General features: G+C 38.6%; 1 pseudogene; it reads left to right on the top strand.

The window, feature by feature from the left end:
* Nucleotides 1-6,567: 6,567 nt before the first annotated feature.
* On the top strand, nucleotides 6,568-6,683 carry LOC128920040 (small nucleolar RNA U3; annotated as a pseudogene).
* Nucleotides 6,684-22,145: the final 15,462 nt, after the last annotated feature.

Raw genomic sequence — 22,145 nt, 5'->3', positions numbered from 1 at the left:
TATATCTCGCAAACCAATGAAGCTATATAAACCAAACTTTCTGCAGTCGGTTCTTTTACGTACCCCACAATGAAAATAGTTAAAATCGGATAATAACCACGCCCACCTCCCATACAAAGGTCATGTTGAAAATTACTAAAAGTAGGTAAACTCACTAACGAAAAACGTCAGAAACCCTAAATTTTACAGAAGAAATAACAGAAGGAAGCTGCACTCAGACTTTTTTACAAAATGGAAAATGGATGTGGCAACGCCCACTTATGGGTCAAAAACCATATCTCAGGAACTACTCAACCGATTCGAATAATATTCGGTATATAATATTTTAATGACACCCTGATGATACCTGTGAAATGGACGAAATCGGTTCACAAGCACACCAACTTCCCATATTACTAAATTTTTAATTGAATCTGTTTCATTCACATTATATACATTAGGGACCAATAAAGATAGAAAATTGTCGAAAACGGACTATATCTTTTCACGGCCCCAGAAATCGAACATGTTTAACTCAGCGCCTAAGAGTAAATTTTAACCGAAAATATGAGTAAATCTCTCAGATAATTTAATGGAATTCAGAAGAAATTGTTGTCTTCTAATAGTGTGTCTCTGTTCCAAAAATACGGTGGGCTTTATTCCGCATATATGTATTGGTTAATATGTGAGATATCTTAGCAAAATTAAGTGAGCGTATAGTCTTGGATATAGTGTATAGTAAAATTTCTTCAATAAATTGCGAAAGTATAAAATGTTCGGTTGCACCCGAACTTAACCTTTTCTTAATTGTATTATGTATAGCTTTGGTTTACTCTTCGAAATGTTTGAGAATACACTTGAGTTTTGGGGTTATTTTATATTAAACGAGAAATGTTATGCCAAGTGCTGCACTTAAGCAGAAAATCCATAAAAAATCTTTATTCATCTTTATTATAGTAGTGTTATCAATATATAAGGATCACCCTAGTACTACAACTATACTTATGGATTTTCTATTCTCGCCTGCGTAGGAGTGTAAAAACTAATCAAATCTTTGCAATTTGATTAAGAAATTGCGAGTTATTTTTGTATTACGAAAAATAAATCTAAATTCCGGTCAATCAAATTGTTTTACTTTTATTTCCTATTTTTCAAGTCAAATTATTGAAAATATTTACAGTTGCAATTTGTGGAACATAAAAATGAATGCAAAAAACTCAAAACCGGTAAGGATTTTGTATTTTAGTATTACTTTGAAAAAAATGTGGTCTGAGAACAGGAAAAATCAAGTTGGAAACACGACAAAGAATATGGCAGATGTCGAAGGGTTTCGAGTATTTGCGTACTTATGTACGATAAAAATGAAAATGTATTTATGTATACATACATATTTGACTGATACATTCTCTTATTTATTACTGTATGTAAATGAAAAGCAATTTCATTGGAAAAACTGATTGGATTGAAAATTATTCATTTGAAATTTAATTTTCAACTAACTAATTGCTATTCACATTGTATTTTTAAATAAGAGTTATTTAATTGCAAAATGCACATCAACTGTGCAACATATAAGAATAAAATTGCAAGTTTGGACACCGATGAGGCAACCATATTTCAGAAATTGTAGGACCAACCCAATTTTAGTCCATACAAACTGAGGCATTATAACAACAACACAAACAAAATGAAAATATTGGAAATGAAAAAGACAACTGTTCAGTTCTTGCATGCAAACAACAACATAATGGATACAGGTACAAATACTAGAATATGTTAAAAATAAAAGGAGACGACAATTACGAAAATCGATCAAATGAAAATGTTAACAGTCAACAATTAAAGCACAGCAAGCAGTAAAAGTTGTTGGTGTTATTGCAAGTTGACTTGCAGCACACACTCCTGCACATATGCTTAAGATGAATTTGTGCATACTAAGTCAACACTCCACATCTATCTGAGCTTCTCATTAATGCACTGCTTGATAGTGAAGATTGAATTTATCCACACCACTGCAAGTGAAGTCAATTGACATGCTGGACTCTAAAGTGGCATTCAAGAGACATGCAACATACTGAACAGCATATAAGCAGATGCAGCTACACACACACACACAGTGATAATATCGTAATCAAATTGAGCGCAATCTATGGAGATACGATGGCTAAACCAAAGCTTTTGCAATGCGATTAATTCTATTGATTTAGCACAGGTATGTTGATTTGGCACGGTGTGATATTTGCACTAACAGTGAAACTGTAGGTTGATAGCGTCACATACTTGATTTAAGTATATATCTTTGCTATACGTCTACTTCTACTTGCAATTGTAATTGAACTTATACTTATATTTACACTACTACTCTTACTCATATTCATACTATATATATATATATCTATATATATGTATATATATGGCGTGGGAACGGCTTTAAGCGAGTCTAGCCGAATCAACCAGAGCGTGCCACTCGTTTCTCCTTTTTGCTTTTTGGCGCCAAGTGGAAACACCAAGTGAAGCCAGGTCACTTTCCACTTGATCCTTCCATCGGAGTGGAGGTCGAGAGAAGACTTTACTTTTCAATTGCCTACTCAGTCCAGTTTTATTTTTCCAGCAGTAGATTGAACAGTAGATTGAAGAAGTCGCACGATAGTGAGTCACCTTGTCTGAAACCTCGTTTGGTTTTGGCAGAGCACACTGAGATTCCAATCGTCAGACATGCTTTCTTCCGACCATATTCTACAAAGAAGCTGATGCATGCACCTTATCAGTTCTTCGCCGCCGTATTTGAATAGCTCGGCCGGTAATCCATCGGCCCCCGCCGCTTTGTTGTTCTTCAAGCGGGTAATTGCTATTCTAATTTCTTCATGGTCGGGTAATGGAACAACTATTCCATCGTCATCGATTGGGGAATCGGGTTCGCCATCTCATGGTGTTTTACTTTCACTGCCATTCAGCAGGTCGGAGAAGTGTTCCCTTCATAATTCCAGTATGCTCTGGGCATCCGTTACCAGATTACCTTCTCCCTACATGATAATGCTCCGGTTTTAAAACCTTCTGTTAATCGCCTCATCTTTTCATAAAATTTTCGAGCATTACCCATGTCGGCCAGCTTTTCAAGCTTTTCATACTCACGCATTTCGGCCTCTTTCTTTTTACGTCTGCAAATGCGTCTCGCTTCCCTCTTCACTTCTCGATATCTATCCCGTCCCGAACGTGTTGTGGTCGATCGCAACGTTGCGAGGTATGCAGTATGTTTTCTCTCCACTGCGGAGCGACAACTCTCATCGTACCAACTGGTTTTTTTGCGTTGCCGGAGACCAATTGTTTCGGCTGCAGCGGTATGCAATGAGTTGGAGATGCCGTTCCACAGTTCCCGTATTCATACTCATACTCATACTTATATTTATACTTATACTTACACTCATACTAATACTAGTACTTATACTTAACATTTCATTTATATTTATATACTTATAATTGTATTTCTTCTTGTACTAATACTTATCCTTATACTTAACATTTCCACGCATCCTTAACTCTGCTACCTACTCGCTTTCAAAGACGTACCAAATTCCAATGACAATTACTAATGCGAGTTTATCTGCTTAAATTCGAGATGTCGTCATATAACTAACTGCCAATGTGGCAGCCATAAAGTAAAGGCGTGCACGCATATGCAGACGCATATGCATATGTACATATATACATGGCTTTATTTATCTACTATATATTTTATGCATGCAAATTTATGAAGATTTATGTGTATGGATTTATGAAAAGTCAATATCATTCATTACCAATACAATAGTACGAACGACCACTAAATAACAACAACAGATGTGTCTTTAAGCCACGCGCCGAAGGGTGATGGCGGCCGATTGGATACGATGAATATGAAAATGATAGATGACATTGGCAGTAGTAGCGTAATATCAACAATCACAACAACAGGCAAAAACAACAGATTGAATTGCAAAAATGAGGTCGACATGACTGGATGTCATCATCAATTGTGCATTCAGCTGCGGAACAATGCACAATCACTGGCATGCCACCATAACCCAACACCAACAACAAAACAACAAGGCGGGTGATCCGGGGGTGGTTAAGAGCCGACAGAGCAGCAGCAGCGCGGATAACAGCCAGAGCCACAGCTACATACATTAAAGCGCCGACAACCGCAACAGCGCAACATCCGACTGTCAATGCTATGGCGACGGCGGCGGCGGACAGACATATAATGGTTTTTAGTCTGGTGTGTGCATCTGTGTATGATTGTCGCCTCAGCTCATTTGCTTGCTATTGTAGACTGTCAAAGTTGATGAAGCGCAAGTTATGTGGCAGTGAACTCAATTGTGATTGTTGGTTTATAATGCTCACACACATACATATATACAAACAATGAATGTGGTTTGTATAAGTATATCCAAATATAGTATGCTACTGAGTAGGCAGTTGTTTAAATAAGTCTGTTTGTATGGCTGTTGCCACAACTGAATTATTATGCAACAAACTTGTACATGACAAAATGGCGTACAAGAGGCATGGCAGTAGACAAGAACAACGAGAAATTAATATCTGTGCGTTTTGTAAATATAGTATATTATAAACTTATTAATTGTGTGGTGAATAACAACATGATGCAACAACAACTACAATACTAACAACAACAGTAACATTCATATACACAAGGTGCCTTAAATATGATCGACTTTAATGACTGAATTTGAGTGCTATTTTAACACACACGCATTCCCACAAACAATGCATTCATACATACACACTCATTTATTCGTCGGCTCGAAGCTGTTGTCTACACTGGCATTGGTTAAACGTAAGTTGCACGTTGCATGCGATCATTTGTCTTTTGTCACGTACCATTACGTTCGCATTCGCCACTGGTATGTGTTACAACAACAACCCACACTCAAAAACACTCTAACAATGCATAGACGCCCTTTGTTAGCAGCATCGATACACCAGACCCTACTTTATCTCGGTGAGTTTGTATGGAAGTGCTACTGGAGTTCAGCGTGAATGCAATTAAGTTTACAGACACTAATCCGTGCAGATTAGTCAGCGATTACAGCGCACACAAACTGCTAGCGATTTATGAGACAAAACGGTTGAGATTCACAAAAATATTGAAGATTAGACGTCGACATTAAGGTGCCCACATGCCAGCAGCCATTTATCTATACACACCACACACACACAAACTCAGGCCGGAGGTGGAGCAGGTATTTGCATGTGCAGGCTGGTGCTGCGTTGTCTGGCAGTGGACACTGCACTGGCCAATTAATTCTCAAGTGATCCGAAAATATTGCTATTTGCTCTTAATTTGGAGCATCGTCTGAAGTTGGCTAAGACTTTGTGCTAACAATGCGTTCAATTGCTGCAGCAAACGATGGATTATTTGTTTTTTTGTTGAAGTGCAAAGTGCAGTTGGCCCCCATTGACTATGCGTACTTTTAAAGAATGTTAAGCTGGTATCTAAAATGGTATGTAATGTTGAACTCGAAGTGCTAAGACATCAAATTTTGCAGTCTTCAAAATTCTTTTTAATAAATGACAGTTCGTTCGACATTGCGCACAAATTTGAGCTGATTTTAACAGAGTAGGATGAGTTGTAGTCTACGGCATATACTTGTTTTTGTTGTTGTAGCGGCAGATGGCTGTTGCTATCTACTAAATTCGTCAATGAAATATTGTCGGATTCGGTGCCGGTCTGTTTCCTTCTAAACCTAAAAGTATATACATTTCTTATTTTTTTATTGTTTCTTAAAGTACGGAAATGTACTTAAAATGCGGAAATCGGTTTACAACCACGCTTAATTCCAGTGGGGATATTGAAACTGTACTTTGGACAAATACTGCATTTCATCATCCATCTAAAAATCACCGAAATCGGACTATAACTTTTCAAGACCCCAGATATTGAACATGAGGACTTCAGTGCTTTAGTGCTAGTCAAATGAGTAAAAGTAGGCCCTGTGCCAAAATCAGGCTAATACTTCCTCTAGCCCCGTATATACTTGAAATACGGATTTTCAAACGTCCGGTGGACTTTATACCATATATATCGGTGAGATATAAAGCAAAAATAAGTGAACGTAAAAGCTTGGTATAATGTTATTTGGTGTCAAAAATCGATCCTGGAATAACCCCAGCCCTCTTATCCAATATATAATGATTTTCGTTATTCTAGTGACTTTAGAAACATATACGTTGGAAGTGAAAAATAGTCGAGTTCGCAGTTTGACTATGTATATAGAAATATATTTTTGAAGTTATACTTCTTATACGACTTCGGAAAAGGTTGCGATAATTGTTTAACGCTTCAGTGGAGAGGGAATAGCGTTGAACAATTAACGCAAGACAGAGAGAGAGAGAGAGTGAATGAGAGTAAAGCAGAAAACTTAAAGCACTTGCCATGCTTATGCTATTATGTTTAAATTTTTGTGTACGCATATGTATGTTTGTATGCTTGTGCATTATTTGTTTTTCTTTCGTTTCTGTTTAATTTCTGTGAGTTCTCAACTATTTTGTGTGACTTTTGGTTGAAATACTCTGCGTTGGCCGTTGACTAAGACTATACTTCACAGGATCATTTCAGTAGTCAGTCTTCATTTACTTTCTTTGCAAATCGAAAGTATTACCACCCGCGATGAGGAGGTATATCGTTTTATCTGACAGTGTGAGGTTTATGAACTTCATTTCTAATTTTGTCTGGTCCGTCAGAACCCAGAACTGATAATTGATTTGGACTTTGCTTTATAAAATGTGCATAATAAATTTATAAAATGTGAATTTAAGTGTTCGTCACTCCACCATATTTTTATCCTTTCCCTCTCTCTAGTTTTCTTTCATACAAAATGATATGCATTTCTTGGAATATCACTAAGAAGTATAACTTTTTCCGCGCGTAGGGACTCCACGCACTTTTTTTACCGAATCTCCTTTTGACGCTTCCTTGCAAGAGTAGAGTGCTACGAAAGGGAAGCTGAGACAACGGTCTGAAGAGGGAGACAAACGCAAATGCCTTGATAATAGATCTTTAAAGGGTTCATATTCTTGGCGTGGACAATATCAGTTAAACGAGAGGAAATTTGTTGAAATTAGCTACTATCCGACATTTATTGTAATTAAATATTCTACAAATTCTCAGCAACATCACAATTTTCTGTATTTAAAAACACAGATACATATACACATGTGAGAATAGGAGTAATTTTTTTTTTTTGTTTTTTTTTTTTTTTTTTAAGTAGGGGGAAGCATCGAAAGCCGAAGTGCGGAACTTTAATCCGCTAAACCGAACCTACTCCCAGCACAAAACACTCCCACGGAACCACCGGATTAAGTATTACTTCATGGGAGTGTCAAGACAATTTAAGTCTCCTCTATAACGCGGACTGACTGACGCCTAGACTGTTGTAGATGTCTCAATTCTGACATTATTATGGCTGCCGCTTCGCTAACAGCTTTCCAATTATCAGAGGACTGACACATAACAAATTTTCCACCGTCAAGTTACCACCCATGGTTGTTATCAACTTTTCCCTTATATCTAAAAAGCGAGGGCAATAGAAAAATACGTGCTCAGAGTCTACGGACTCTGCACACACCGGACAGTACGGACTAACGTCATTACGGAATTTGTATAGGTAACTTCTGAAGCACCCGTGACCACTTAAAATTTGGGTCAGGTGGAAATCAAGGTCACCATGCTTTCTATATATCCACGAATGGATGTCTGGTATTAGTCTGTGTGTCCACCGACCTTTAGTTGAGGCTTCCCACCGTTGCTGCCACTTCAAGATGCTCATTTTCCTCTCGTCTAACTTTTTATTCTCTGAGGGGGGCGCTGCTACCATATGCAGTCGCACGAATTCATCTCCCTGGATGTCAATAGGCGGCATGCTGGCCAACACTTCAGCAGCATCGCTAGATATGGTTCGGAAAGCACTTATTACTCTTATTGCCGACAGTCTATGTATTGCGTTTATTGGTCTCGCATACGCTTTAACATCTAACGCCTGAATCCATAGAGGCGCCGCATACAAAATTACAGAGCTCATAGCCTTTGCAATTAAAAATCTTCGGCCGGAACGCACGCAGCCCGTATTTGCCATCATTCTTGATAAGGCGTTATAGATTTTGTTTGCTTTGTTCGACGAGTACGCCAAGTGCTCCTTGAATTTTAACCTTGAGTCTATTACCCCCAGGTACTTCAGCTGTGGCTGTGAGATAATCTCACACTCCCCAATAGTAAGAGTTAATCTTTCCTCAATTTTCCTTGTGGTTATGAGCAACACTTCAGTTTTATGCTCTGCTAGTTCCAGACTCATGGAAGAAAACCATTGGCGTAAACCGTTGATGCATTCATTGCATTTTCTCCTGAGGTCATCGAGGTGCTTGGCCACTGCTACCACTATAAGGTCGTCAGCATATGCTATTAATTTCACGCTCTTTGGTTGTTGTATTCTTAGAACCCCGTCATACATCAAGTTCCATAAGAGGGGGCCTAAGACCGATCCTTGCGGTACTCCACTCGAAATAAAATAGCTCTTAGTGCCTTCGTCCGTGTCAAATATTAGTTTTCTGTTTTTAAAATAGATTATTATTATGTTAATGAGATATTGGGGGGCGCGCATTACATATAAGATGTTGATAATGTTTGCCCATTTTGCGGAGTTGAACGCGTTTTTAGCATCCAGGGTAATCAGTGCGCAGTATTTTTTTGTACCACCTTTCCATCTTTTTCCACTGACTGCATCTTTTGCAGTGTCAACGACTTCCTTTAGTGCGTCGATAGTGGATCTGCGTTTCATGAAGCCGTATTGTCTCTCAGATAATCCGCCGGATTCCGCAACTTCCAAGCGGTTTCGTATAATGTTTTCGTATACTTTACCCATTGTGTCGAGCATACACAAGGGTCGATACGATGAAGGTCCCTCCGGTGGTTTCCTTTGTTTTGGAAGGAGAACTAAGCGTTGGACTTTCCAGGGGTCGGGGAACACTCCTTCTTTTATGCATGCATTGTACATATTAGTGAACAGGGTGGGTTTCAAAGTTATAGCTTCCTTTAGGGCTCTGTTTGGTATACCATCTATTCCAGGCGCTTTGTTGTTTTTAATTTTTTTTACTATGGCCAATAGCTCTTCTTCCGTAACTAATAGCGGTGACTCAGCCGTTTCGTCATGTCGTTCAGCGTATGAGATCGGGTCATGCGTCGGAAATAGTGTTTCGACGACTTTCTTCATAAATGATGCACTTTTGGTTTCCTGTGACTTATTTTTGAATTTTGTCATACAAATTTTATATGCTGTTCCCCAGGGGTCTACGTTTGCCTCTTCACAGAGCTTTTCAAAACAATTTCGTTTGCTGCGGGTAATAGCTGGCTTCAGGAGTTTCTTATGGTTTTTAAACGCTTCTCTGAGACTGTTTTAATTTTCTCCACCCTGATTGGAGTAAAATAGTGTGACGCAGGATGTGCACTTTCATTCATGTGCATTACACTTTAATGCACGAGCGCTTGTTTATATGTATGTAAACGCATTTTCGTGCGAATGCAATTCGAAGGTACAAGTGCGCTGCTGCCAACACCAGGTCAAATTCGACTGAGAAATTGCACTAATTTCCAAGCCGCACTAGCATTAACCCCGAAAATCGGAGAACATCGCAACTGCAAAAACAAGCGCAGAACAATTCACCGAATAGTACAAAGAAATGCTAAAACAACAACAAATTTAACAGCAGTGTGGGCGTCGCCAACATGCCTTACGCGACAGCGGGAAATTGTGTTTATAAAAGGGTTATCAATAAGTGCGCTAAAAAAGTTCGGAATATCAATAAAATTATTTATTCCTGTGAAAGTACATTCGATGCCATTATGTATGAAATTCGATTTCTTTTGCATAGCCATCACGGGCACGCTTGCAGAAGTCCAGACGCTGATCCCAATTTTCGACGGTTTTCAAGCATAAATCGGCCGATACTGCTGCAATTTTACCTTAGATATTCGTACGAAGTTCATCAATCGTCGCTGGCTTGTAGGTCTATGCATAGACTTAACGTAGCCTCACAGGAAATAGTCTAACGGCGTCAAATCGCACGACCAAGGCGGCCAATTGACTTGGCGCTTTCGTGAGTTAACACCTTTACCAAACTTGGTTTTAAATAAATCGATTATTACATTCGTTGTGTGGCTTGTGGCGGCGTCCTGTTGGAACCACGTATTGCCCTAGTCTATACTCCACTTCGGGCCAAAAATATTAGGTTATCACTGAGCGGTAGCGATTCCCATTCTCAGTAACGTGTCGGTCTTGATCATCCCTGGAGAAGTACGGTCCAATGACGCCTGTGCCCCATAAACCGCACCAAACCGTAATTTTTTCGGGATGCAATGGTCACTCATAGAGTACGCTTGGATTGCTGTCTGACCAATAACGAATAATTTATTTTTTGATGAAGCCATTAAGACAGAAATGAGCCTCATTATAAATTGGAGGCTCTTAAAGTTGAGGCCACTGACTCCGAATTTCGGTAGTAAATTTTAATAATTTCGACTCGTTGTTGGATCATATATCTTTCCATAATGAAAAGAGAAACTTTACTGAAGAGAAATTTCAGAAGAGCGGAAAAAATATAGCGTGTTTTGGTGTCCCTAACGGTCTACTTTTGTAGCGTCCCTTTTAAAAAACCCTTTATGTACTGCATGTAATTGTAATCACGGCCGCACGATATTTAGTGTCACGATAAGGTGTGTGCGTTATAAACACAATAAAAAATCGAGTTGAGCTTTGAAGCCAGAGGAAACAGCTACATACGCACATATGTGTGGGAACTCGGTTGCGGGGTATGGAAGAAGTGAAACTGACTTGGGAGTTGGCGATGGTGGAGTACTTCGTGCAACACTTAGAAAACAGGGGTTAACAGAGTTTGTTGTTGTTACTGTTTTTATACTCTCGCAACATAGTTGCTACGAGAGTATTATAGTTTTGTCCACATAACGGTTGGTTGTAAGTCCTAAAACTAAACGAGTTAGATATAGGATTATATATATCAAAATGATCAGGGTGACGAGAAAAGTTCAAATCCGGATGTATGTCTGTCCGTACGTCCGTGCAAGCTGTAACTTGAGTAAAAATTGGGCGTAATCGGACCACTGCCACGCCCACAAAATGGCGAAACCCGAAAACACTTAAAGTGCCGTAACTAAGCTATAAATAAAGCTATGGCAGTAAAATTTGGTATAAAGGATCACACTATGATCCTTGGGCATATGTGGATGTAATTTATTTGGGGAAGTGGGCGTGGCCCCGCCCCCTACTAAATTTTTTGTACATATTTCGCAAACTGCAAACTACTAAAGGTATATCAAGGAAACCTTCTAGAGTCTTTTCTTTTAGGTACTACCTTATACAGTCCAAAAATGGAGGAAATCGGATTGTAACCACGCCCACCTCCCATACAAAGGTTATGTTGAAAACTACTAGAAGTGGGTTAACGCACTAACGAATAACGTCAGAAACACTAAATTTCACATAAGCATATAGAAGCTGCACTCAGATTTTTTTACAAAATGGAAAATGGGCGTGGCATCGCCCACTAATGGGTCAAAAACCATATCTCAGGAACTACTCGACCGATTTCAATGAAGCTTGATTTATAATAGTTTCCTTATATTCCAATTATATATTGTGAAAATAGGTCAAATCGCTTCACAACCACGCCTACTTTCTATATATCAAAACTTTGAAGACGATCTGAATCGTTTACTTTACAATATATAAAGTAAGCACTAGTGAAGGTATCGATGCAGAACTTTGCACAAATACTACGTTTATAGTGTGGCAGTCCCATTCTAAAAATCGCCGAAATCGGACCATAGGTTGTCAAGGCCCCATATATCGAACACGAGGACCTCGGTGCTTCTAACCTAATATTATGGTTTCCAACTTTCAATGGACTTTATACAATATATATGACGCATATGTGGGTCAAATTGTGTATTATATAATATTAATATGGTTAAATAAATAAATTGCGAGAGTATAAAATGTTCGGTTATACCCGAACTTATCCCTTTCTTACTTGTTGTTGTAGTAATTGTTTTTGCTATTGCTGTTGCTGCTAACTTTCGTTGTACGGCTATTGCAGTGTTAACCTCAATGTGCAACGACAGCGAAAAGTGAAAGGCGAAACCGCAGCAGCAACAACAACAACACAATGCTACGCAACTAATGACAGCCAAGAAACAGGAGCGAAACGAACGCAACGAAATGACTAGGTTGTTGTGCTGCGGTTGTTGTTGCACTTGCAATCTTGTCATTCGCCACTATGCAACGCATTGCCAGCCATGTGAGTCATCGGAGCCAAGTTATCGGGTATAATTCACCTGCAACATGGCAGCGGCGCTGCTGCTCCTGCTGCTGTGTGGCATACATTATGACAATTGAAATTAGAAAGAAAGTGCAGTCCCAACGCAGTGCTGTGCAAATTGTTTGTTGTTAGTGGCAAAGCGTTGCACGTTGTGGTGGCCTGAGGCGCAGTGTGCATTCGTATTCAAATTCGGATACGCATGGCAAAAAGTTTTTTTTTGTTCTGCGTTTTCCAGACTAGATAAAGAAGCGAAGCGTATGGGTCTGGTGGTGAATGAGGACAAGACGAAATATCTCCTGTCATCAAACAAACAGTCGGCGCACTCGCGTCTTGGCTCCCACGTCACTGTTGACAGTCATAACTTTGAAGTTGTAGATAATTTCGTTTATCTGGGAACCAGCATTAACAACACCAACAATGTCAGCCTTGAAATCCAACGCAGAATCACTCTTGCCAACAGGTGCTACTTTGGACTGAGTAGGCAATTGAAAAGTAAAGTCCTCTCTCGACGAACCAAAATCAAACTCTATAAGTCGCTCATTATTCCCGTCCTGATGTATGGCGCTGAAGCGTGGACGATGACAACATCCGATGAGACGACTCTTGGGGTTTTCGAGAGAAAGGTTTTGCGCAAGATTTTTGGTCCTCTAAACATTGGCAACGGCGAATACCGCAGGCGATGGAACGATGAGCTGTACGATTTATACGACGACATTGACATAGTTCAGCGAATAAAAAGACAGCGGCTACGCTGGCTAGGTCATGTTGTACGGATGGAAGAAAACACTCCAGCTCTGAAAGTATTCGATGCAGTACCCGCTGGAGGAAGCCGCGGAAGAGGACGACCTCCACTCCGGTGGAAAGACCAAGTGCAAAGTGACCTGGCTTCACTTGGTGTTTCCAATTGGCGCCAAAAAGCAAAAAGGAGGAATGAGTGGCGCGCTCTGGTGGATTCGGCTATAATCGCTTAAAGCGGTTCCTACGCCAAATATATATATATATATGGCAAAAAGTTGCTCATGTTGCACACATGAGTTTGACGTTGTTGCAGCAGAGTATATCTTCACTTTTGGCCGTTGCCAGTTGCACACATGTGTGCGTTACTCCACCTCTCTCTTTGCTCACCACCAAAATGCGTTGTTCAGTTAACCAATCTCCTTGCCTGCTGTGAGTTTCGAGTGCTTCGTTACAAGTTCAAAACCAAGTTTTCTTGTGGTATCCCCACCGCATCTGAATCGGAACGCAGGCATGCAGGTGTACTTGTGTATTTATGTATTTATGTATTCATGTATATGTGCTTGGAGCTTACCTCAACTCATGCAGTTGCACAAAAAAATTCTGCATATCATTCTTGAGCGGCTTTCATAAGCCATGCACACCACCTGCATCTTCTGTAAACACCGGTGTCCTTGTGGCTCCCACGCATTTGCGAATGTGATTCAGTTTTATGCATTTACATAGTGTGATTGTTGTTTTTGCTGTTGTGGTGTTCACCTTTCATGCAGGAAGCTGTGCAAAATGTTGTCAATTGCTGTGTGCATTGTGTATGTATGTATGTTGCGCCCACATGTCGTGTAGTGCTTCCGCCCTCATAAGATTGCACCACTTGCAGTTGTAAACTTGCGAACTTTGTGTTCCCTTAATAGGCTTACCGAACTTTTCAATTGTCCAAAGATTCTACGAAATTGTGGCTCAATTCGTTATTTCGAAATTCAGATTATACACAGCAAAAGTCCAAATTATTAGTTCATATTTGCATTGTCGAGGCAAAGTTTAGTGCAATTTCTATAGGATAATTTCATATAATTTGATCAACCACAACCGGTGTTGCCGGCGTTGAATGTACAAAGTTTGCTTCACTTTCATAATGCGTGAATTGAGAAACACAAACATTTGAATTCAAATATGAGTCTTCTTATTAAGTCTTATGTGATAAGCAGGTACTAAAGTATCAAAAAAGACAACTCCGAAATCTGTATGAAATAAATGAAGCTTTCTTGATGTAATCTTTAATAAATGATAACGTAAAAAAATAACAAAGTTTCGAAACAAGTATGGAAGGACTAAGTTCGGGTGTAACCAAAAGTTATATAGGGTCATTCGCTAAGTTGTAAGAGTTTCCTTATTGCAATTGAACCATTTTATGAAATTTTATATGCTCTATTTGGTTCCAATATCTTTTGCCATTTTCGACGATTTAACCCTCTCATGCCCGAATTAAAATGGGCGGAGCTAAACTTTCTTTTAGGACAGTTATACAGTATCCGACAAAATTATGGATACTTGAATATTTGTTGATTTTAATTTGCAAAAATGTGTATTTTTTGAAAATACTAATTTGGAGTGAGGCGAGCAAGCTTTAATTAAAAAATATGAAAGGCAGGCAAAAAGCTTGACGAAAGATTCATGATAAGCTCCAAAAGTACATCCGACGCACTACTAAGTTCGGAGGTGGAAATGTTTTAGTTTCAGGTTCCTGTAGCTACAGTGGTGTATCAAATCTGGTAATGATGGGAGAGTGCTACGGAGTGATGCTGAGTACAAATTTAGAGCCCTCATATACAAAATTATCTACGCCTTCGAAGTTAAGACTCGCAACAGTGACGTGGGAGCCAAGCCCCGAATGCGCTGACTGTTCGTTTGATGACATGAGATAATTCGTCTTCATTCACCTCCAGACCAATTCGCTTCCTTATCCTGGCGGGAAATAGCAAATAAATACCTAAGAAATTTATCGACATCTCGGTAAATAATTATCTATATGCTCCGAGCTCCTCTTATTCGAAATCTGGGGCCTTTACGAGTAGATTTGAAATCCGGATGTCTGTCCGTCCGTCTGTCCGTCTGTCCGTGCAAGCGATAACTTGAGTAAAAATTAAGATATCTTAATGAAACTTGGAACACATGTTTCTTGGCACCCTGAGGAGGTTTCTGTGGGCAAAATCGGTCCACTGCCACACCCACAAAATGGTGGAAACCGAAAACCTATACAGTGTCATAACTAAGCTATAAATAAAGTTATGAAAATGAAATTTGGAACATAGGATCCCATTAGGGAGGGGCACTTTTGAATGTAATTTTTTTGGAAAAGTGGGCGTGTCTCCGCCCCCAAATAGGTCTTTTGTATATAACTCGCAAACCAATAAAGCTATATAAGCCAAGCTTTCTGCAGTCGTTTCTTTTAGCCATTTCCTTATACAGTCCAAAATGAAAGAAATCGGATAGTAACCACGCCCACCTCCCATACAAAGGTTAGGTTGAAAATTACTAAAAGTGGATTAACTCACTAACGAAAAATGTCAGAAACACTAAATTTCGCATAAGAAATGCCAGATGGAAGCTGCACTCAGATTTTTTTACAAAATGGAAAATGGGCGTGGCGTCGCCCACTTATGGGTCAAAAACCTTAGCTCAAGAACTATTCAACCGATTTCAATGAAACTTGGTTTGTAATAGTTTCCTTACATCCCAATGATATGTTGTGAAAATAGGCCAAATCGCTGAATTGTTTACTTTACAATATATAAAGTAAGCACTAGTGAAGGTATCGATGCAGAACTTTGCACAAATACTACGTTTATAGTGTGGCAGTCCCATTCTAAAAATCGCCGAAATCGGACCATAGGTTGTCAAGGCCCCATATATCGAAAACGAGGACCTCGGTGCTTCTAACCTAATATTATGGTTTCCAACTTTCAATGGACTTTATACAATATATATGACGAATATGTGGGTCAAATTGTGTATTATATAACATAAATAAAGTTAAATAAATAAATTGCGAGAGTATAAAATGTTCGGTTACACCCGAACTTAGCCTTTCCTTACTTGTTAGTATTTTTATTTTTACAGATATATTAATTGTTTCCTCTGCAGACATATAAACTTTCAAATTAATGAACTTCTTCTGATGACTATTCAACAAAATTGGTGATATTCTATATCATTATTGGAGATCATAACTAAATGCTTGAAATGTAATGTTTAGCTCCATAAGTACTAACATAGAATTATTTAAGAAGTAATGGTGCCCAATTTTTCAAAGGAATCTCTCTTGTCAGAGAATTTTAGAGCAGCAAAACTGCCGCTGAGAGAGTATATTACAGTTTTTCGTATGCAAATCAGGTCTAATTTGGACTTATCATTTAATGAAGGAGCTTCGCTTACTTTAGATATATAGAGACTTCCAAATAAGTTTAACAAAGTAACATTAATATATACTTTGAAAGGGTGTAAAAAAATGTGTTTTTTATTAATGTACTAGCAGACCCAGCCACACGTTTTTGTGGCTAAGGTATACATTAAATTAGTAAATTTTTTAATACAGAGAAAAGATTCTTACGCATAGATACGAAAAAGTTATATCCGGTAAATTTGAAAATTCTTAATATATATTATTGTACATCTGTATTAATCGTAAATCATCATGTTGAAGTATGTAACAAATGAGCATATTTCAAAGTTGGCTTAAATTTGGCTTCAATGACTATACTGATTACCTTCTTCACAGCCAGTCTTGTTATATTGAAAAGTCGAGAAATATTGAAGTCAACGCACACTTCTTTTAATTGGGGTGGGGTGGGTGAGTGGGGATAGTCCAGGCAATTTTAAATAGTCTGTGGGACATACTGGTTTGTAGCTGTGTCAACTCTCCTGGAAGGAAATTCTAAATTGTAGCATTAAGATCACCGAACTCTTTGTTATTTACCACAAATAGTCATTTATGGTTATCATATTGTGGTTTCATGTCAGAAAAAAGTCGATGAATAAGCTTCTCCTTCGAATCAATGAAGTGACAGAAATCTGTTTGAAATGTTATTAATCCATCGAGGTGTCAACTGGGACGCTACCATTTCCAACTGCTTCCACAATCGCAATTTGATATTGTTTCGAAATCACTCGTATATTAGTTGTTATTTGGCGATTCTTTATGTGTCGTCACAAATTAGATTTAGGCATGCGATTAGTTCGTCAGCAACAGTTGATCCAGGAATAATTGGAAGGGTCTGGCGTAAATCACCTGCCAACAGAATCATGTCTCTAACAAAAACGTTTTAGTTGTCGCGTAAGTCCTTTAAAGTCCTGTGCAATGCTTCCAGCGACTTCTTGAATATCTGGAAAATCTTCGCAGACTGGTTTATCATTGATTTGCAATTAATGAGTAATATCAAGGCCGAATATGCAATTTAACCTTGATGATTTTCTACTGGAAGCCGAATATATAGGTCAGATTGTGTGTTATCTTAAAAAAATATAGCAATAAATTGCAAGAGTATAAAATGTTCGATTGCACCCGAACTTAGCCATTCTTTATTGGTTACAAATTGTTTTGGGATATCGGCACAACCTTATACATTTGAGAAATGAGAAAAATATTTTAACAAAGCAACAATGACAACCTTCAAAATATTATTATTTTTTGTTTTCTTTTATTTTGTATTTTTGTTGTCAATTCAAATATAATTCTCTTATTATTATCTTCCTCGCAATTTTTCCATATTTTCATACTTTCTAAACCTTTCTTGGGCTTGCTAGAATTTTTCAAGACTAAAATTAGCCAGATCGGTGTGACCGTTCTCAACTTTTTGCGAGACTAACGAACAGCAATTCATTTTTATGTTTGTAGAGTAGTTTATATGGGAGATTAGAAAAGCGTGGATTTTAGACTTTTTAAGGAAATTTTTAATTGTTCTCTCCGTAAGAACCATCCTTGTACTTTAAGAAGCATTGCAAAAAAGAATTAGCGAAATCGCTTCAGCTGTTCTCGAGTTATGCGCTTAGCAACACATTTTGCGATTCATTTTTATATTATAGATAAAAGGTTAATTCATATAAGTATGTTTAAGCATTGAGCTTCTTACATCGTAAAACCGAAATGTGCACTTTAAGTGACTTACTTACAAGGCTTAATCGCCTATGAGCACAAATAATAAAAGCAAAAATGAATTGCAAGGACTTCCAAAGGTAGTTGAAGTTTACTAAATGCTGTTAAGGCCAGTATGGCTTCACAAACATTAATCAAGTGCTCGCATGTGATGTACGTATGCTTATACATTGAAGAGGAAATGTCAGGTCGTTATTGAAAGGACCCATTTTGTACACAAGGTGTAATATTGTACAAGGGTAAATAAGTTGATAAAAGCGGGAGACTCGAAGAAGTTGCAAGATTTTGTAAAGGCAAAATACAAGCCACAACACAACGAGAAAACACAGAAGATACGATAAACCCACTCGCTAGCATACATGTGTATGAATGATGGAAAACGCCCAAAGGAAGAAATACATGCACTGAAAATGAATATATATAAAAAAAAATAAATAAAAAAATGAAGCCATTAAATAATCGACCATACACTGAATATAAAAGCCTGGTGGACGCGTTCACCAAAACATAAAAAAGTGAATAAATGCGACGATGGAAAATAACCGCAACAGCAAACTTCCGAGTGCAATGTAATCACCTGCGGCAAGATTTGCTTGCACGACAGCACAGCAGAGGCCGCGGTCGACAGTCGCTGCAAATAGCAGAAGCAGAAAACTAATACAGGAAGGCTCAATGCAAACGCTGTTGCAAGCAAATAGCCTGCAACAAGCAATTCACAGCGCCTGTAACGGTACTTTGTCGCTGCGACAGTGTCGGCAACGGCATCAATACACAGCGTTGTACACGTACGCATTTGCAACATCCGCAACATTTTGAGCGCAATCAGCAAACGCTGCGGCTGTAGCAACAAAAACAATAAAACAACAACAGCTAACACCATGATGCTTGCCACACGACACGAACACTATGGAGAGTGTGGCATGCGCCGTTCGCCAGTCTCATTATCGACCATCCTCCGCCCGACTGCATCCGCAACATGCAGCACCGTAATCAGCCTCACTATCAGCAGCAGTGGCGCTGATCATCTTCTTGCACTCATCAGCGGTGTTGCACGTGTAGTACTAAGCGATTGCGTTTACGATAAGTACATGTGTATACTTGTGTGTGTGTGTGTGACTTTGGTGCTTTCGCAGGCACTGCATTCAACTTTCGGGTGTCGCTAGTTGGACGCCTTTTGGTTGCCACTTGAATGCTGTGGCTGTGCCTGCGGTGCGTGTGTTGTGCGGCGGTATTTGGCCGAGTTCGACTGCGATTTGTAGGGATTACGTGCCACTTCCTTGAGTGATGATTATGACGCGAGTGCACACGTGGTAAAGCAGCTGCTGATGAAGTAGCTTTTGATAATATTTCCATCGCCATTACAGCTACTCTCACAGTTATTTCCGTTATATTCGGTGCCAGTTAAATCAACTCGATATTTTTGGGTAAGTGCCGGAAGCAGGTTTTTGGAAGAGCAGTTACTCAGATTGTTCGCCATTATTGAAATCCAATTTGATCTAGTGGCAAGTGATCAAAAAAGCAAGTTCTAAGTGATCTTCTAAAAAAAGTGTGTTTCAAAATCAAAAGTGAATTTGTAATTGAATATCTCTTCTAAAACATTTCATCTAATTTGCAATCATTCCGGTTTACTACTTAATATAGACGTCTTTTAACTGGATACACAAGATCCAGGACTTTACGCTCCAATTTACGTATTTAACAAGAAAAGAAGGGCTAATTTGGGTGTAACCGAACATTTACAATTTATTTATTTAATTTTTATACTCTCGCAACAAAGTTGCTACGAGAGTATTATAGTTTTGTCCATATAACGGTGGGTTGTAAGTCCTAAAACTAAACGAGTTAGATATAGGGTTACATATATCAAAATGATCAGGGTGACGAGAAAAGTTCAAATCCGGACTTAGCCCTTCCTTACTTGTTTTATTAATATAATACACTATATGACTATATTCGACATAAAGTCCAATAGAATCACTTAGATATTTCACGTATTAACGGATTTATAAGGTATTAAGCCCACCGTATTTAAAAAAAAAAACCTTTAATGATGTATTATATGGGATCTGGGGCAAGCTATGACCCAATTTTAACCATTTTTTTTTACAGAGGCACACTATTAGAAGAAAAATATTCCCTATGGATTTCTTCAAAATATCTGAGAGACTTGCCTATATTTTCAGAAAAAAAAAAATTTAGAAGTACTACTTAGGTACACATCAGAGAACGGCTTCCGTTGAGCGCAAAAATGTTCATGCACAAACAATACCCGAACTATCAGCCCATTCGGCTCAAGCGCTCAAAATGGCATTCGTGAATATATTCGCTACTGAGCTAAATTCAGCTCAATTGCGGTAAATTCGTTTGCTTCCTGAGTTTATTCACGCTCGTGTTGAAACAGCTTTACCCAGGCGTTCGCTCATTCGGCTCAACAATGATCGTGTTGAATGAAAACAAGCACACAAAAGAGCAAACTCAACGTCTATGAGCAAACTCAACGGGTATGAGCAAACTCAACACATGTGAAAAAACTCACTGTGCTTGAATAAATGCGCAACCAGCAGCGCTACTGGTTTTGTAAAATCCAATCCATACGTACATATATAATTGTATATGTATACCAAAGAACTGCAAAACTCACTTTTTCCTTGAATCAGCTCATAAAAAGTAAAAAGCAAAAGTTTCTATTCACTTCCAATCACTGAGCGAAAGTGAGCTAAAAATTTCGTGAAGTGAGCGAACGTGAGCTAAAAATTTCGTAAAGTGAGCAAACGTGACCGAAGGCTCACATTGTACGCGAATGAGCGGTGCGGCGACATGAGCTGATTTTTGATCAATGCTGTGTTTCGCTCAGTGATTGGAATTGAATAGAAACTTTTGCGGATGAGCTGATTCAAGGAAAAAGTGAGTTTTGCAGTTCTGTGGTACACATGTTCGCTATATGGGGCCTTGAAAACGTATGAGCCGATTTCGGCGATTTGTTGAAATGTGATGACACACGCCCATTTAAAATTTTGTATACAAATTTGAGTGCAGCTCTTCTCTACCATCTTTAATGAAATAAAAGGCTGTTTTTCTTTTCTGAATTACAGAAATTTTTTCAACATAAACTTTGTATGGGAGGTGTGTCTGATTATAATTCGATTTCATCCATTTTTTAACTGAATAAGGAAGTTCCTAAAGGAAAAGACCCGAACGAGCTTGCTTGATATAGCTTTAGTTGTTCACGAGATATGTACAAAAAACTTTGTGGGGATGGTGCACACTTTCCCAAAAAAAAATACATCCAAATATGTCCCTTCTTAGAGCGATCCTTTGTACCAAATTTCACTTTCACTGCTTACTTAGTTATAGCTCTCCAAGTTTCACCCAGATATTTTAATTTTTACTCAAGTTATCGTTTGCACGGACGACGGACAGACGGACGGACGGATTTGAATTTTAATTTTACTCATCACCTTGATCATTTTGATATGTAAGTTTAGTTTTAGGACTTACAACCAACCGTTAGGTGAACACAACTATTATACTCTCTTAGCAAGTTCTTGCGAGAGTATAAACCGAATATTCGAATAATCGGTTTTCAGGTTAATCGAATAATTTTAAGAGCTCTACTCTGGACGTCTATGAAGTAGGTCATTGACGGAAATAATCAATAAAATCGACTTAAATTTCTGATTCCCACCGCTCTTCAGATTGACCTAAGCTACATAGTGACAAATACCGCTTTAAAATAAAGCAATCGAAGCAGTCATCAGCAGAAAACTACTAACAGTGTTATAACTCTCTAACGAAGGAACCCTAATACGGTCATTTTTGAAATGTGGGTGGTGGCACGCCCACGCACTATTCACTCGTGAACTCTGTATAATTGTTTCTGAAAGTAAGATAATGTAAT

This window comes from Zeugodacus cucurbitae, chromosome 2 (assembly GCF_028554725.1).
Source record: "Zeugodacus cucurbitae isolate PBARC_wt_2022May chromosome 2, idZeuCucr1.2, whole genome shotgun sequence".
NCBI classification, from domain to species: Eukaryota; Metazoa; Arthropoda; class Insecta; order Diptera; family Tephritidae; genus Zeugodacus; species Zeugodacus cucurbitae.
This window is presented reverse-complemented; position numbering and strand designations above follow the sequence as displayed.